This window comes from Podarcis vaucheri, assembly GCF_965113315.1.
Source record: "Podarcis vaucheri genome assembly, chromosome: 16".
Classification (NCBI taxonomy): domain Eukaryota; kingdom Metazoa; phylum Chordata; class Lepidosauria; order Squamata; family Lacertidae; genus Podarcis; species Podarcis vaucheri.
The window spans coordinates 32,163,036-32,181,581 of NC_138754.1; the positions used below are offsets into that span (position 1 = coordinate 32,163,036).

Here is an 18,546-nt window from a genome sequence, read left to right on the forward strand (position 1 = left end):
CATGTAGCTCAGTATGCTCCACACTGACTGGCAGTGGGTCCCCAAGCTTTTAGACAGCCCCCATCCCTACCTGGAGATGCCAGTGATTGGACCTGGAATGCCTGGCGTGCTCTGGTCCATGGGGTCACGAAGAGTCGGACACGACTAAACAACAACTCCCTGCTTCAGGTCCCAAGTTCTATCTATCCCCAGCAGCTCCAGGCAGGGCTGGGAGATACCCTTGTCTGAAATCCTGGAAAGCAGCTGCCAGTCAGTGTAGACAATACTAGGTGGACCAACAGTCTGACTCTCTATAAGGCAGCTTTCAGTGCGGCTCTGCTACACCTTGAGACGCCATCATCCTTCCTTAATATTTAAGAGACGCTGCTATCTGTCCAAAGTAAAACATTTCATCGTATAAATCAAAAGTAACAAAGCAATCTTTTTTGAGGGGGGGAGAAGAGGAGACATAATTTTGAGATCAATACCACCAAAAAAATGCATTCCTGGTAGTGGTTATTATTCCGGCAGGCATGTTATTGATTATGGTTATAATAGTCTCAACCTCAGCCGCTGTCAATAACTCACTTCTTGTGTTGTCGCACTGTATTAAAGTGGAAGAGGAGTTTTTTCTAAAAAATGAAGTTATGCCATGATGACAGGACAGGAAGCAGAACGCTGCCAGTTTCAGGCAAGATTCATCTTCAATACTCCACTTGACATTACACTGAGAAAATAAAGTCAGATATTGTACTCATCCAGCCAGAGGGAAAGACTTACAACTGAAACACAGCGGAAAGCTTTTAAATTTATGACCCTTATCTACAGTAAAATTATTTTAACACCTCTCTGTGTGCATATTACTGACATACCGGCAGAATGTGGCACAGAACAAATCTATTCAATGACAATATATCAAGGATGGGTAGAGTCAGCCCACTTTCGCCTTCAAGGCCTAAAAAAATTTGGGCTCAATACATAGCAGTAAGATGGGCAAACTAGCTGCTGAGAGTGCGAATCTGGACCTCTGGTCCTCAGCTGATGGGACAGCACGGATGTAACTCAGGAATGGGGAATCTACGGCTCTCCAGATGTTGTTGCACTCCAAGCACAGCGAGTGTGGCCAACAACTGGACTTTGGGCCCAGATAGCACAGCCGACAGTAAAGGATGGCATACTGTCCAATCTTTTCATTTCAAAACTCAGGACACGCTCCCAGATGAGTCACGTGACCCAGGATGAGGTGTCACATGGCACCCAAGATGGGCGCCATGATCGTGCACAGAGAAATGAGATGTTCCATTTTTCCCAGGACATTTGGCAGGTATGTGATAGGGGGAAGTGTAGCCCAGCGCATCTGGAGGGCTGCGGGTCCCCCAACCTTTCGTAAAATAACATGCTCCCCTGTGTGGAAAAGCAACCAAATTCAAGATTCATCAGTATGGCTTTGATGACTTCATGGAACTTTATTTTATAGCATTGCTTGATATAGCGGCTTGGTTCACCTGCAAGGCTTCTAGTGTGCTTAGGATGTTGGAATCGCTTAGGGAGAGTTGTTGTTGTTGATATTAATTTTTGCATCTTTATTTTCAGATCTTATTATGATATAGGTGGACATTGTCTATAAGACTGAACTGAACTTAAGACTAGAAAAAGAGAGAAACTGAAATTGGCAGAACTGACCATCCCTAGGTCAACTTAGTAGACTCCAAACAGCCTAGGGCAGTGGTGGCCAAATTTGGCCCTCCAGCTGTTTTTGGGACTACAACTCCCATCATCCTTACCTAACAGGACCAGTGGTCAGGGATGATGGGAATTGTAGTCCCAAAACAGCTGGAGGGCCACGTTTGGCCACCACTGGCCTAGGATAAACAGAATCCCCTCCTCGACTCTCCCAGCCCTTCCAACCCAGTGTTCCATCAGTCTGAATGCTCAAAGAGCCTTTTCAAAACATCCCTAACTGAACATGCTCACCTGTGTGACAAGGCACCATTTATCCGGTGGCAGCAGACACCGCTGTTTAATCACGCTGCGTTTTAAGTCCACCCGCCATAACGATAATCTAATTATAATCTAGACGAGCTGTTTTAGTGCTGTCTAGGATGAGATTAATTCCGTGGACCCAACCTCAGCGATCAAAACAGCAAAATAAAATGGAAAGGCTGGGGGGGGGATTGGCAATGGGCGGGGGGAGCCAGGCACTTTATCACTGCATAACCTGGATGAAAACAGGTTTTGCTTAACTATAATGAGTAAAATGCAATGGAGGCGTGACGATGATATGCTCTCAAGTCATGTGTGACCAAAATTATACTGCCATAAGAGCTGACGAACAAAGTGTTAAAACAAATAATTCAGCGATTTGCCGGGGGGGCAGTGGGTTTAGCTCACTTGTTCAACAGCGAAACAAATGAAATTACAGCAGTATTATTACAGCGATAAGAGAATGTATATTTCATTTTCCACACACACACACACACACACACACACACACATATCCCTTTCCCATACAAAGAACTGCTTTCATTGTGTCCTTATAGTGAAGAGAGAAAGAAGGAACGTGTTTTTGTACTCCCTTTAAACCTCATCAAAAGGTTTCAAAACTAATCACCAGGACCTTACTACCCTTTTGCCAGACTAAACCCGAGGCTGCTTTTTGGCAAAGGATTATCCTTCATACTGGCCTTTTTTCCCCTCTCCCCCTTTCTCAAAAAAGGCATTCAATCTCTCCTAATTCGCTGCTGTGGTAAAACTGAATATAACATGGGAGATCTTTCCACAACCGAAAGGCTAGCTGGAGCCTCCTTCCAATTAGGAGACTCACAATGGATTTGATCAGAAGTGTGTGTGCGCGCTTTGAACTACAAGCTCGATCTCAACCGCTCCGCATCAGTTTTTCCCCCTATTAACCTCCTGCTTAAAAATAGCTTAACAGATGCTCACTTCTTTTAAACAAAACTTTTTTCTTTTTCTCTTTTTTTGCAATGCTCAGAGGCTAAAGTGTGGACAACATCTGCCTCCCTAATCACCCCGCACACAAACAGTTTTTTGCTGGAGTATTGAGAAAGCCAGATTTCATTTACACAGCTTTTCTATTTAAAAGGATTAGGGGGAGAAAAGTCATGGAGATAAGTCCATTGACGAGCCATAAGCTGCAACAGTTACAAATGGAACTCTGGCCGTAGTTCGGAGGAAGGATAGTGAAATATCATCTTCGAAACCTGCTTGCGTGAGCTTGATGGGTGCAGGGAGAGGAAATCTGTGGCCCTCCGTACATGGCTCCTCCCATTGTGATAGGAATTTTATGGTCTTAGATATATGGTAATGTTCATAAGTGTACCGACCAAGCACATAGATAGATCAGCACAGGAAGGCCAACCTGGAACCATTTTGATTCCTAAACCGAGCAAATGTTTTCTCTGCAAGGTCAAACTGGAAAAGCCAGTCTTTTCCTTCACAAATCCTGTCTTAAGGATATGTCTGTGTTTGAACAGGGTGTGAGCCTGTGACATGGCCCAGGAACCAAGTACCGTATTTTTCTCTCTATAACACGCACCCGACCATAACATACACATAGTTTTTAGAGGAGGAAAATCCGTAGGCATGCCACCCGTAGGCATTCCCTCCATAACACGCACAGACATTTCCCCTTACTTTTCAGGAGGAAAAAAGTGAGTGTTGTGGTGCAAAAAATACGGTATTTATCACTACAAAAGAATGGCTAGGCTCCCCAGGCAATCCAGTCAAGTAACCTGCCAGACAGGAGATAAACAACAACAGGAGAACAACAACATTCAAATTTCTGTTTTAGACCGCCTTTTCTGTGATGTAGGTGTGATGTATCTGAGGGGTGGTCTTAGGTTACACCCCTTCTGTGATGCATGGATGATGTTTCTGGGGGTGGTCTTGATCTACAGGATGGGAATTTCAAAAGTCTTTATAAGGCCTTGCATGCCATTTTTCTGGGTCCTTCCTCTCTCCTGTGGGTGAGGGGAGCACCCTGTTGCAACAGATCAATAAAGGCCAAGCCTACAGGCTTCCGTTTTGCTCCAAGTAATCCTGGTCGGTGTCTTTGTTTTTGTCCAAGGGAGCCCTCGGATTTTTCCGTTAACACCATCACTCCTGACCTTGGACCACACTGCAAGAAATGATGGGCGCTGGCGCTCAGCAACATCTGAGGAGCAACAGGTTCTCCAGTGTGTTCCGTTTACTCCAAGAGCATTCTAGGATATTTGCCAGAGAAGAATAAACCCCCTCTGAATTTCTTCCTTTAAAAGAGGTAGGTGGGAAAACACCATTTGAAAGCAAGTGTGGTGTGGTGTGGTTCTAGGCTGCTGAACCAGGACCTTGGAGACTAGGATTCAAATGCCCACTCTGCCATGATGAAGGTCACCAGGGTAACCTTGAGTCACCCCTCTCTATCTTAGCCCTTCACAGGATTGTTTCAAGGAAAAAGCAAGGGAGGGAGAGCCATGGACCCTGGGTTGTTTGGAGGAAAGGATATAAACATGTGTCATAAATCAATGGCTTTGCCTTCAGGCACAGTATAGGGGGGCTGGTTGTGTCCCGCACTGCTCAGAAATATTCTAAGAACAGATAGCTCAGTCAGTAAAGCAGGAGACACTTAATCTCAAGGTTGCAGGTTCGAGCCCCATGTTGGGTAAAACATTTCTGCATTGTAGGAAGTTGAGCTAGATGACCCTTGTAGTCTCTTCCAACGCTACAATTCTAGATTTTATTATTCTCTTGTTGAACTTTATTACTCTTATTTTTTTATTATTATTATTATTATTATTATTATTATTATTATTATTATACCACCCATTATCAAAAGATCTCAGAGTGGTATACAAGAAGAACACATTTTATGGAGCAAAATAATAAAAAGCATAATCATAATCAGCATAATTTAAAAAATAATCGTAATAACATCCCTTCCCCTCACAACCTTAACAGGCCGTATATTATTTAATGGCCAAAGGCCTGGGTACAGAGGAATGCTTTTGCCTGGCGCCTAAAGATACGGAATGAAAGTGCCACGTGAGTCTCTCTGGAGAGAGCATTCCACAGCAGGGAGCCACCACAGAAAAGGCCCGTCTCCTGTTGCCACCCTCCAAACCTCTCAGGGGTAGGGGACACAGAGAAGGGCCTTGGATGACAAACACAGGGTCCGGGTTGGTTCATATGATGGGAGGCGGTCCTTAAGGTATTGAGGTCCTGACCTTTAAAGGAGGAGGGGACACTAGCTGCATATGTAGTACTCGTATGTTTGGTTCAATTCAGGCAGGTGTGGGGAACTTTAGGCCCTCCAGACCTTGCTGAATGGCAGCTGCCATCAGCCCAGGCAAGAATGGCCAAGAGTTAGAGATCATGGGAATCACGATTCAGCAAGATCTGGAAGGCCACAGGTTCCCCGTGCCTAATTTAAGAGATCCACACACATACTCATACAGAATCGTAAAGCCACTGGTTTTCTCTCACACATGAGGGCAACAAACCACTGGATGAGAATAATAGCATTCAAGACAGCAAACAAAGCTGTTTTATATTGGGTCGGACTGTTTGACCCACCTAGCCTCCGGCAACCCACTTGGGTCCTCAGTACTAAGATTGAACTTGCAACCTTCTCCATGCAAAAATTGCCTCTGTCACTAAGCTAGTTCCTCCCCTCACCATGCCCATTGCGATTGGGGGTGTTTTGTACCCGCCCCACGACAGCAGTATGATTATATTACTACATTTTCTCCGTACCAACTTCCCCAATGCCAAAACTCAAGGTAATTATAATTTAATTACTAAGAGGGCTCGAGGATGCCTTCTTATTTTGAAATTGTAACCCATTCTAGTGGAGCCTGTAACAAAATGTTGCAGCATAGAGTGCTGCTGTTTCGGGAGCCAGCCTTGGCCTCCATTCTATTTCATCCCACCTTCACTCCAGTTTTTTTTCCCCCAGGGGTGGGCTTTCCTCTTAACAGCCAGCATTCCAAGATCACTTCCTTAATCCCCCACTAAAAGTATTTTGATTTTCTGAAAACTGGGGTGTTCTCCTCTACCCATGAAAGCAACAGAGAATGCTTGTGACACGCTTCCCAAGGATGAACATAGTCTGAGTTGGAATATAATTTATTCTCAGAGGCATGGAACATACCAAATTGTGTTTCCTGTCATTGTTTCCTTTTCTGATGAGCTGAGAGCTTGCCCATCCAGAGTCAGTCATCACCATAACTGCCTGGCATACCGTGGTATTAATTGTCACTATTTCTGATTATTCTCTGGCTCAGTTCAAACACAACAGTCAGCCAAATAAACCAAGAGTTGTGCCCAATTGTTCCAATTTCCGCTCTCTTCTTTGTGTGGGAATTCAATTATTTCCAGATTTTTTAAAGCACCAGAAACCAGGTATGACACCACCGCCAGATCTTAGTTCAACATCTTCATTACCAAGCAAAGCAAATCAGAGTTTCTTGGTTTAACTAAGGTTTAGCAAAAACCCTGAAGTCTTAAAGGGAAGGGAGGCTGCCATGTTCACAGCATGTTCATTCCGTTAAAGGAATCTGGGGGTCGGGTATTCCGTCCGATGCCTGCTTGGCGGGAGGCCTTGGCACGACCCTCGGTGACAACAGGGGTGAGCCTATAGTCGGATTAGCATCGACAGGCTCCATCTACTGGTGAATAACCCACATCCAATGCCTAAGCCAATACCTTTTTCCATTGCTGTAACCAATAAAGTTGTGGCCTTTTCTTGCCCATTAACCATATATCGCGTGTCTTAGTGTCTTTATTTCTCTACACGGGGGTCGGGTCCTCGAACCACAAACTAGGGTTGTTACAACTGAACCAGGCCTCATAAGTTTTGCAATTGATGATTGTAGATCTGAGCGGCAATATCCAAGGATGTGCACACAAGAGTTTCCCCCTTAATTATCAAGTTGCTACAAATTAATTAATTATCAGCTTGGTACAAATATGCTTGCATTATACACCAGTAAATATTAAAGGTAAAGGGACCATTAGGTCCAGTCGTGGCCGACTCTGGGGTTGCGGCGCTCATCTCGCTTTACTGGCCAAGGGAGCCGGCGTACAGCTTCCGGGTCATGTGGCCAGCATGACCAAGCCACTTCTGGCGAACCAGAGCAGCGCACGGAAACACCGTTTACCTTCCCGCCAGAGCGGTACCTATTTAACTACTTGCACTTTTGGGTGTGCTTTCGAACTGCTAGGTTGGCAGGAGCTGGGACCGAGCAACGGGAGCTCACCCCGTCGCGGGGATTCGAACCGCCAACCTTCTGATTGGCAAGCCCTAGGCTCTGTGGTTTAGACCACAGTGCCACCCACGTCCCTCCATAAATATTAGACCTCATCTCTCTCCCCCCACCCCCGCTTGTGTGGTGAAATGAGCAACCTCTGACAAGTTTTGCTACAGCTTTGCCTGTACACAGCACTGATTGGCCAACAGTTGCAGCCCGCCCTCCCTCATCCCCAGAGCGGATTACAGCAACAAGATTATGCTTTTTTAAAAAAGTTGCGGCATGAATGTTCATGAGTTTTATCTGCTCATTTGGCATCTTATTTTTATATTACATTTTATTACATATTTAAAAGCATAACCCACTTTGTAGCATGTCATAGAAGGGAGGATTACGGCCAATCACCTGCAGAACCATTTCACCTCATGCTCAGTCCTGGAAGCAAATAAGTACTCAAGTCAATAACATGGTGGGTATATTTCTATTTCTTATTTATCTCCTGTTACAGCAGGCCCACCACTCCCACATCAGCCACAGTTCCCAATAGCAAAAACAAAATGTTTACATACAGAGAGAGAGAGAGAGAGAGAGAGAGAGAGAGGGAGAGAGAGAGAGAGAAAGAGAGAAAGAAAGAAAGAAAGAAAGAAAGAAAGAAAGAAAGAAAGAAAGAAAGATGAGGTGCTTATGCGGAAGGAAATGAACATTTGAAAAAGCTACAGAGAAAGGTAGGAAGTGACAAGGAAAGCCAGTAAGATTCAAAAGAGGGTAAACATACAAGGTGTGACTGGAAAGTTTGGTGAATGGTCACAGAAATCGGACAGCAAGAAATATTTGGACATACAATCGGCATCAGAAACCCACGAAATGCTCACAGTTGTGTACAGAGATGAAGCTGTAACTCAAACGACAGCGTATGAGTGGTTTAAGCGTTTCCGTGAAGGACGGCAAACCATCGAAGATGACCCTCGTCTGGTAGACCATTGACGAGCAGAACGGCGGCAAACGTCAACAGAGTTTGCGAGTTATTGCTGCGGGATTGTCATTTGTCCATCTGAATGATGGTGGAAGAATTGGATATTCCACATGAAATCCTTACTGAGGTTACAGAGTTGTCCTACCCTCCATATTCTCCCAATCTGACCCCACCGGATTTCTTTCTTTTTCCAAAACTGAAAGATGATTTGTAAAGGAAAACAACAAAGAGATGAATGTTCAGAACTGTGAACATCAAAGCAGCAGAAATAAGAGATGATTGGACCCTTTCTGAGCTCGAAGCATGGGTACCCCCAACAAAAATTTAAAATTCGGTTTCGTAATTTGGTACTAATGTGATTTGATTGGTTTGTTAATAAAAATTATTTATAAAAAAAAAAAACTGAACTGGTTCTCCCATTCTAACTTCTATTCAAGGTATAGAGAGTTTTCATGAGAGAAATGCAAGGGCCAGAACCCCAAACCTCCGCCCTCACTGAAAATCATAGCTAACAGAGGCTTTCGATTTTTACTCGAAGTTCAGGCCTTGCATCACTTCCTTCTCTCTAGGGTTAAATTTGCAAAGAAGAATAAATTAGTCCTCAAGGACAGAAGAAGATTTTTGTTAAGTCTGCATTTTTAGGCAGACTTTTTAATCTAATTCGCATCTCCTGGACCAGTTCACAATTGGAATGTAATTATCTTTCCAATTCTGCATGACACAGCCCTTGGCTCATGGAAAGAAAAAAGCCGTTGTAGCCCAATGCATCGACAAACATTATTTTAGGAATAAAATGTTTTAGAAATATGTACAGCGGGATATTTAAATACGTATTCTAACAATTTTTTCATACTGGCTTTTAAAGTCACAGATTAATGTGCTAATGAGGCTCAACAGACATCTGCGTCTGTGAAATTGCTATGGATACTAATCTATCCATCCTTTGGTCCACTTTGAATTCCTGTTTTGAAAGAAAAGCAGGGCGCAATATAAATAATGCAAACTTGCAAGTTTATATATTTTTTTCAGGTACTGATAACTCTCAGCAGTCGGTGTCAAGCATAGGTGAAATAGAATTGACAGTGCAGGTGAGAGAGAAATTAGGCAAAAGATAGTGCTTTGTTGAATCCTAGGGGCAAAGAAGTCTCTGAATACCAGTTGCAAATGGGGAGAGTGATGTTATACAGTGATAGGTTACATGCGCTTCAGGTTACACACTCCACTCACCCAGAAATAGTGCTTCAGGTTAAGAACTTTGCTTCAGGTTGAGAACAGAAATCGTGCTCCAGCGGCACGGCGGCAGCAGGAGGCCCCATTAGCTAAAGTGGTGCTTCAGGTTAAGAACAGTTTCACGTTAAGAACAGACCTCCAGAACGAATTAAATTCCCATATGCCTCCAAGATTCCCATATGCTTCCAGTTGGCCACTGTGAAAACAGAGTGCAGGACTAGAAGGGACGTGGGGCTGATCCCACCCGCTGCCTTTAGAAGCCTTGCAAGTTGCTGCAGGAGACTGTCAGCAAACATTACATGACAGGTGTTCCTGGGGCCAAGGTGAAACTATGTAGCTCCCTTGCTATTTCTCCTGTTGCCAGGAGGTGTGATGCTATAATGTAGCCTTGTTATATTTATGGCACCGAAATGTTGTTTTTTCTTTCATTGCTGTATTCGATATTATGTTGATGGCTCATTACATCGTTACAAAATCGCCCTTGCAACGGCAGGTTTTGAGGTGTTCTCCTTTTTTCTTTGTTGTTCTAAGCCGCTTTCAGCAGGATTCCTTTTCCTGGAAAGGTAGCACAGTCATACCTCAGAAGTCAAACGGAATCCGTTATGGAAGTCCGTTCGACTTCCGAAACATTCGGAAACCAAAGTGCGGCTTCTGATCGGCTGCAGGAAGCTCCTGCAGCCGATCAGAAGCCAAGGAAGCTCTGTCAGACGTTTGGCTTCCAAAAATAGTTCGCAAACCACAATGCTCACCTCCGGGTTTGCGGCGTTTGGGAGCCAAAACGTTTGAGAACTAAGCTGTTCGAAAACCAAGGTACGCCTATATACAAATAAAATGATGATGATAATGATCCAGCAGAGCTCTTATTGGGTTCTTATAAAACCCTACACTCCATGTGACATGTTATATGCAATTTTGGGGGATGGGAATGGTCACTTCCACATCAGGACACCAGATAATGATAGCCTGGAAGACAGCCCATATAGTAAAACTAACTAATAATGCACAGGTGAGAGAAAGCAGGCAACTTGAGGGTGCATTCAGTGAAAACCTGGAGCAGGTGGGTCATGTCTTTGTGTTAAGTGGCATCAGGGAAGAAATTTGATTTGAATAACTTCTCAGTGATTCGGTTCACATTCAGTCAACTTAAGCTATTCACACTTTCTGAAACAATACACAAACCAAACACAGCTCAGGCATCTGAGTAATGGAAGCTGGTGCATTAAGGCAAATCGGACACTGCCCTACCAACCTCAGTCTGTCCTCAAGCAGCCCCCACTTGCCTCATTTTTACTCACAACCATCCCAGAGAGTTGGTCCTGGCTATCAGTTTCCTCTCCATAGCCTTAGTGTTGCCCTTGTAGAACTCAGAAGAGAGGAAGAAGGGGACAAGGTCAGAATTAGGTGGCTCTGAAGGGACCGGGTGGCGCTGTGGGTTAAACCACAGAGCCTAGGACTTGCCGATCAGAAGGTCAGTGGTTCGAATCCCCTTAACAGGGTGAGCTCCTGTTGCTGTATCCCAACTCCTGCCAACCTAGCAATCCGAAAGAACGTCAAAGTGCAAGTAGATAAATAGGTACCGCTCTGGCGGGAAGGTAAACGGCGTTTCCGTGCGCTGCTCTGGTTCACCAGAAGCGGCTTAGTCATGCTGGTCACATGACCCGGAAGCTGTACGCCGGCTCCCTCGGCCAATAAAGCGAGATGAGTGCCTCAACCCCAGAGTCGGTCACGACTGGACCTAATGGTCAGGGGTCCCTTTACCTTTTTACCTGGCTGTGTAGCACCACCTGCCCTTTGGGCTCCCTGCCTACTGCCCCAACCATCCCAATGATCAGCAGCAGCTGCTGGATTTGGGGCTCATGCAGGGCTATCCCAAGATATGTTGGTGCCTAAGGCAAAGAACCAAGATGGCGCCCCTCCTCATTCCATGTGTAGAAGCTGAATCTGACTTCATAGAATCACAGAATCATAGAGTTGGAAGAGACCACAAGGGCCATCGAGTCCAACCCCCTGCCAAGCAGGAAACACCATCAGAGCACTCCTGACATATGGTTGTCAAGCCTCTGCTTAAAGACCTCCAAAGTAGGAGACTCCACCACACTCCTTGGCAGCAAATTCCACTGTCGAACAGCTCTTACTGTCAGGAAGTTCTTCCTAATGTTTAGGTAGAATCTTCTTTCTTGTAGTTTGGATCCATTGCTCCGTGTCCGCTTCTCTGGAGCAGCAGAAAACAACCTTTCTCCCTCCTCTATGTGACATCCTTTTATATATTTGAACATGGCTATCATATCACCCCTTAACCTCCTCTTCTCCAGGCTAAACATGCCCAGCTCCCTTAGCCGTTCCTCATAAGGCATCGTTTCCAGGCCTTTGACCATTTTGGTTGCCCTCCTCTGGACACGTTCCAGTTTGTCAGTGTCCTTCTTGAATTGTGGTGCCCAGAACTGGACACAGTACTCCAGGTGAGGTCTGACCAGAGCAGAATACAGTGGCACTATTACTTCCCTTGATCTAGATGCTATACTCCTATTGATGCAGCCCAGAATTGCATTGGCTTTTTTAGCTGCCGCGTCACACTGTTGGCTCATGTCAAGTTTGTGGTCAACCAAGACTCCTAGATCCTTTTCACATGTACTGCTCTCAAGCCAGGTGTCACCCATCTTGTATTTGTGCCTCTCATTTTTTTTGCCCAAGTGCAATACTTTACATTTCTCCCTGTTAAAATTCATCTTGTTTGTTTTTGCCCAGTTCTCTAATCTGTCAAGGTCGTTTTGAAGTGTGATCCTGTCCTCAACACTAGTGAATGGAACAGCATCCTGCACAACACCCAAGGCAGCAAGCCAGATTAGGGAGCTCAGTAAAGGCTAAGAGGCAACAGAAAGAAATGGCTAGTGGGAGGGGCCTCAGAAAGGAACAACCTGGGGGACTCAAGTAAACAGAAAACTAGACAGAGAGGGGGGCAGAAACTGATTGCAAAAGAGATTACAATAACCAATGGCCTAAGTGTTATCACACTACACTTCAGTTCAAAAGGGAGAAACAAACCCCAGGTTTTTTTCCCCTCCATAGCTATAAAAGGGATTTCTTTACAGCATCCATGTCAATGATTTATACCCACACAATAAAATATTAAGAGCAGCATATTATAGATCCGATGTTACAACAGCTCTAACGAGTTTCCTGATAGATTTCCCCCCCCTCATTTCCAAAGTTATATATACCCTCCAGAGGCATTTGCAATGCTCTTGCAAATTGCACCGAAGAAAATAAGATGCGCCAGCTCAGATTCCCATAACTGTGATATGTCTGCATACACATGATGGCCTAGATAAATGTCAAGAGGTGTATTATTGTTTTTTTAAGTAGAGTTATGACAGAATATGTAGCTCTCACCAACATGCAAAAGGGAAGAATCTGGTGCTGATACAAAGCTATTGGAGAGCCAGTGTGGTGTAGTGGTTAAGAGCGGTAGTCACGTAATCTGGGAAACCGGGTTCGCGTCTCCGCTCCTCCACATGCAGCTGCTGGGTGACCTTGGGCCAGTCACACTTCTCTGAAGTCTCTCAGCCCCACTCACCTCACAGAGTGTTTGTTGTGGGGGAGGAAGGGAAAGGAGAATGTTAGCCGCTTTGAGACTCCTGAAGGGGAGTGAAAGGCGGGATATCAAATCCAAACTCTTCTTCTTCTTCTTCTATTCTGTGTGTGTGCACTCACATAGAGACAGCAACACCGCATTTTGCTGACCTTATGCCAGTCCTTCCAACAAAGAGCCAAATGCATTTTTAGAACTCTCTGCAGGGGAATCCCAAACGACCAAATGGAAGCCAACAGCAGCCAGCACTTTCAGCCCAATAACAGAACTAGTTATTGATATTACCAACAACTACTGGGAGAGAAACCCAATTTTTTGTTTGATAAAGGAACACACTGATAATAAATTCACCAGTATCCAGTAAATGCGACTGTGCTTCCTATTTTCTGGTGCTGGCCCAAAATAGAAGTATTTTGGAAAATGAGATAAAACCAACAACAGGATATTGATTTGCTGATACAGTGGTACCTCGGGTTAAGTACTTAATTCGTTGCAGAGTTCCGTTCTTAACCTGAAGCTGTTCTTAACCTGAAGCACCACTTTAGCTAATGGGGCCTCCTGCTGCTGCTGCGCCACCGGAGCACAATTTCTGTTCTCATCCTGAAGCAAAGTTCTTAACCCGAGGTACTATTTCTGGGTTAGCAGAGTCTGTAACCTGAAGCGTCTATAACCTGAAGCGTATGTAACCTGAGGTACCACTGTAGATCCATTGGTCCCACTGTTTGCATATGTAAGGATATGTCCGCCTTACCAGTAGATATAAAACTGGTAAAATACTTGCTGGCAACTGCCTATATAGCAACTTGTGTATATGTATTTTTAATCGACTAGTAACAGACTGGGAGATAGCCCATATAGTAAAGCTAACTAAGAATGCACAGGTGAGGGAAAGCAGGCAACTTTATTGAAAACATGAAACAGGTGGGTCTTGTATTGGTGTTAACAAGTAGGATTGGGGGAAGGAATCTGACTCTGATCAGTTTTCAGTGATTCAGTTCACATTCCATCAACTTAAGTACAGTAGTACCTCGGGTTACAAACACTTCAGGTTACAGACTCCGCTAACCCAGAAGTAGTACCTCGGGTTAAGAACTTTGCCCCAGGATGAGAACAGAAATTGCACGCTGGCGGCACAGCAGCAGCAGGAGGCCCCATTAGCTAAAGTGGTGCCTCAGGTTAAGAACGGTTTCAGATTAAGAACGGACCTCCGGAACAAATTAAGTTTGTAACCAGAGGTACTACTATAATTGACACCTTCCAAAATGATACACGAAGCAAACACAGCCTAAGCTTTCCCTCCCTATCAACCACATGAAAATTGCTGGTGGTCTTGGCAAACCACTTAAAAATTTTATGGCCTGTTGTAGCAGTTGTAATGCACTGTGCTAGATGCTGCACGGTTTTTATTTCTTATATTTTATTGCATATTGCAAATTACAACGCCGTAGATTCCAGATTGCAATGCATCAGAAACAGAAGAAGCAATACGCATGCAATTAAGAAACCAATTATGGATATTTAATACGGGCATGCCGGTGACCACCACAATTTTGGAACCCCTGCATTATCAAGGTAACCTTCAGCAGTCAACCGATTCCATGAGTCAAATGGTGGCGAACCTCTGGCTTGGGGACGGACTGTGCAATATGGCAGCCCATTCTTAAATTCAAGACACTGAACAGGGGCGCTGGCCTGAGGAGTGAGGCATGCTGGGAAATCACACCTCCTTGTGGGCCAAATACAGTATTCCAGGCCTCTCACTGTAGCCCTTGGGACTCTCCCCAGGCCACGGTCTCCTCTCCCAAGCTCTGCTCCATTACACTTGACTGCTTTTGCCTGGCTGGAATGTTTCTTTGAACTCAGATTAGGGAAGGGGGGAGAAATAGGATTAAATTTGCATTTAAAGGCAAACCCACCTAATTCGCACTTGCCGAAACAATTAGCAAACAGAAACAAAGCAGTCCTTTGAGAAACCCACACTTCTGCCAGTTTCGCAAGGCAGCTCTCCAAAGCCAAGTGATAGGCACAAAAATGTGCATTAATGTGCATAAAATTGCATGCTTTTGTGAAACATGCACAGATGCAGTAAATATGAGGAAATTGCTTTGAAAGAAAAGAAAAGTGTGCATTAGGAGAAATTCGCACCAAACTGTGGATGAATTTTCATGAGGACTTTCCCTTTATTTAAAAATAAATAAATCACAAACTTATATGGAAATATGGAGAACTAAATTGAAGAGGCAAAAACTGAGAAACTGAAACTGACAGATTCACCCATCCCTAGTAACTAGCCTCAAGTAATTGTCCAACCAAATATATTACATAGGAAACAGATTTTTAAAAAAACCAAAAAACAGCAGCTGGTATATTTATATTGGTTTGGTTTCCATGCTGTTGATTATGTGTGCGTGTTTCATATGAAAAAATCATTTAATCAAAGAAAAGAACAAAAGGGGGGATGGGGAATCACCAATATCTTCCAAGCCAGGATGCTTGAAAGAACATGAACTCTCTTGCATTCTTAAGCCTTACTTAGCCGGTTTGTTCGAGGAAGAAACAAGCAAACAATTTGCCTAATGAAGTACATCGTATAAACATTTCATACATTTACGGAAACAGCGAGTAGAGGACAAACACCCAGCAATGCCCTGGCTCACAGCACAGAACCAATCTTCCTAGTTTACAAGTACCTGCTACCCTGCCATATGCTATTTTAGATATACTTTTTATACACACACACACACACACACACACACACACACACACAAAGAGCTTGGTACAGCAACACTGCTTCCCCCCTTGATTTGTGTGCCCTTAGGGTTGTGTGGGAAAGCAAACGCTCAGCTTCGCCGTTCCTACAATTTTGTAAGTTTTAGGAGTATCCATTCCAATCTCTCTGGAAACTCAAACTTGGCAACCCGCTTAAAGCCGAGACTGCAGCATGTCATCTTGGCTAAGATACAATCAGCAGATGTCAATATTCTGTCACTTGGGACTAGAACTATCTCTCTTTAAAACGGCACAGAAATAAACCTTATCCTCGCTCCCTGGAAGAAAATACATATTTATCTGCAAGCAAGTCGCTGCTTTGACATATATAAGTGGCGCCTGGAAACATCTCAAAAGCAGGGGGGGCAACGGGGGGGAGACTATGAGAGGCTCTGCAGTGTGAAGGGGAAAGGGGGGTGGCACCCACTGCGATGCTACCCAAAGCAGCTAAAAGGAATGTGCAACCCTGCACTCCTGTAGGCATGCTTACTCAGAAGTAAACCCCACTGTGCTCGGTGGGGCTTCCTCCCAGGGAAGCCAGCCCAGGGCTGCAGCTTTCTCCCCAGAGAATTAGCACATTGCAGACAGCCAAGTCTATTTATCCAATTTCATCACCATGGTGGCACTGATTTTGAAAAGGAAGGAGGAGGAGGAGGAGGAAGAAGCAGGAGTTCTCTCAAGTTCTTTGCAGCCCCAGGAAAGAATTCTTCAGGCAACAGAGGAAAGTTTAAGGGGCAAGCTAGTTTTTTTTGGGGGGGCATAGGGTGAACAATCATCTACCTATTGGGGAGGGAAAGGGCAGCGTGGTTTAAGCCCTGGATCTGGACTGTTCACAATGCAAACCACGCAGAAGGGGGAGGGGGAGGCGCCGATTTCCTACCCTGACAAGAGCAAAGGCTTCCTTTTGCAATGCAGCGTTCCCACACGGCACAATGCCGGTTTGTTTAGCCTTTTTTGCATATGCGTTTTTTTTCTTCTCCCTTTTCTTCCTTTAACCCATTCCCATAGCAATCCAGCACACGCGCTGCTCCCCCACCGCTCCGAAACAATGAGCGAGCACACGAAACGTGGGCGATTATCCCTAATATGATTAGCTTCTCTCCCCCCCCCACTCCAAAAAAACCAACCACCCTTCCACATGGGGGAGGGGAAGGCGCCTACGAAGGCGCAACCTTTGTGGGCAAAACAAAGGTTAGCGTGGAAAGGAGGGCGGCGGGGGGGGTTAAGGTGCGCTCTCTCTTTGCACGAGATGATACACCCCCCCTCCACCCAAAAAAAAAAGATGCATGCTCGTGGTCTCCCTCCATCAGCACCCCAGTGACCCAGATCAGCTCACCATCTCGCCGCCTTCCGCTGCGTCTCCGCCTTCAGCTTGAGGATGATCACAGTCATGGGAGAGATTCCTCCTCGCTTCACACGATCGCAGAGGAGGCGGGCTGGGAGGGAGGAAGGGGGAGGAGCCGCCTTCAAATCAAATACTCAGCAATTGATCAGCAGAGCAAGAAGGTCAAAGCTTCACACGCGCGCACACGGCATCTCGCTCTCCTGCTTTGCGCTCTCGCTCTTGCCGGAGCTGCCAAGCGCGCCCGCAAAGGTTTCCTCCTCCCCTTGCAGATTTCTCTCGCCTGGCTCTAGAGGAGGAGGAGGAGGAAGAAAACAGACACACAACACGCACAGGAGGCGCATCAGGGACGAGCCGAATTGCCTCCCGTTCCCAGCTGCCCTCTCCCGGCCCTGCAAAGCTTTCCTCGTCTAGCCCAACAGCCTGGGCGCATCGGAGAGAGAGTCACACACAATTGCCTCGCTGCCCGCAGAGGGAGCAAAATAGGAACACGCCGACGACCCCACGAGCAGGGCGGAGAGGGAGGGAAAGTCTGGATCTCTTCTCCAAAAATAATTTTCATAGGCCAGCATGCACAGATCTTCATTATATTAAGGGGGGAGGTTTGAATTATTATTTTTCCAAAAGCCTGAACTGCCATTCCCTGCACATTTTAGGGTGAAGGTGGCCCTTCACTTGCAAGGCCACGTGCTTAGGATTGGGGATGCGCCAGATCCTACTTTTCGTCCTCCTGACTTTTTTCTCCCCCCTCCCCCACTCGCCACAAACAAACACAAAAGATCCCCTCCCCACAATAAAAAAGTTTATTATTATTGTTGTTGTTGTTGTTATTGTTTTGTTGCTGTTCCGGCTTTCCTCCAAGGAAGGAGCTGGAGGTGGTGTCCATGGTTCTCCTCCTGCCCCCCTCATCGTTTTACCCTCACACAACAACCCTTAGAGGTGGGTTAGGCTAAGAAACTGCCTGGCTCAAGGTCACCCAATGACTTCGTGGCTGGGAGGGGGCGATTTGAACCCTGGTGCGACGCTCTCCACAACTGCAACACCACACAGAAAAGGCCTCGTTTTCAAACAGGGTACAATTTGAAACTAGTTTGGCTTTAAACCAGTCACAATCCCCTGAAGGCTTACCTGTTAGTATGCCCCAATGAGCACAAGTCAACGTGCTATAGCTAGATAAATATTCTGCCAAGCAATGCTTTTTTATTTCATTTCCTTCTTCCCTCGTTCCCTGCCACAGTCTGATCCCAGCAAGTTCCTATTTGTTCCAAGGGACTTAAAGGTAAAGGGACCCCTGACCATTAGGTCCAGTTGCTGACGACTCTGGGGTTGTGGCGCTCATCTCGCTTTACTGGCTGAGGGAGCCGGTGTACAGCTTCCGGGTCATGTGGCCAGCATGACTAAGCCACTTCTGGCGAAC

General features: G+C 45.4%; 1 protein-coding gene across 10 annotated transcripts in view; it reads right to left on the reverse strand.

Moving 5' to 3' along the window:
* The window catches only part of ARVCF (ARVCF delta catenin family member), a 605,652-nt gene extending 588,129 nt beyond the window's left edge, over window positions 1-17,523 (reverse strand). For 3 of the 10 annotated variants that reach the window (XM_082203069.1, XM_082203071.1, XM_082203068.1), the window contains exon 1: window positions 17,124-17,520. The gene's annotated coding sequence lies outside the window, so the exon portion shown is untranslated. Of the gene's footprint in view, window positions 1-17,123 lie in introns of all 10 variants that reach the window. The other 7 variants (XM_082203066.1, XM_082203061.1, XM_082203067.1 and 4 more) reach the window with 4 other exon arrangements.
* Window positions 17,524-18,546: the final 1,023 nt, after the last annotated feature.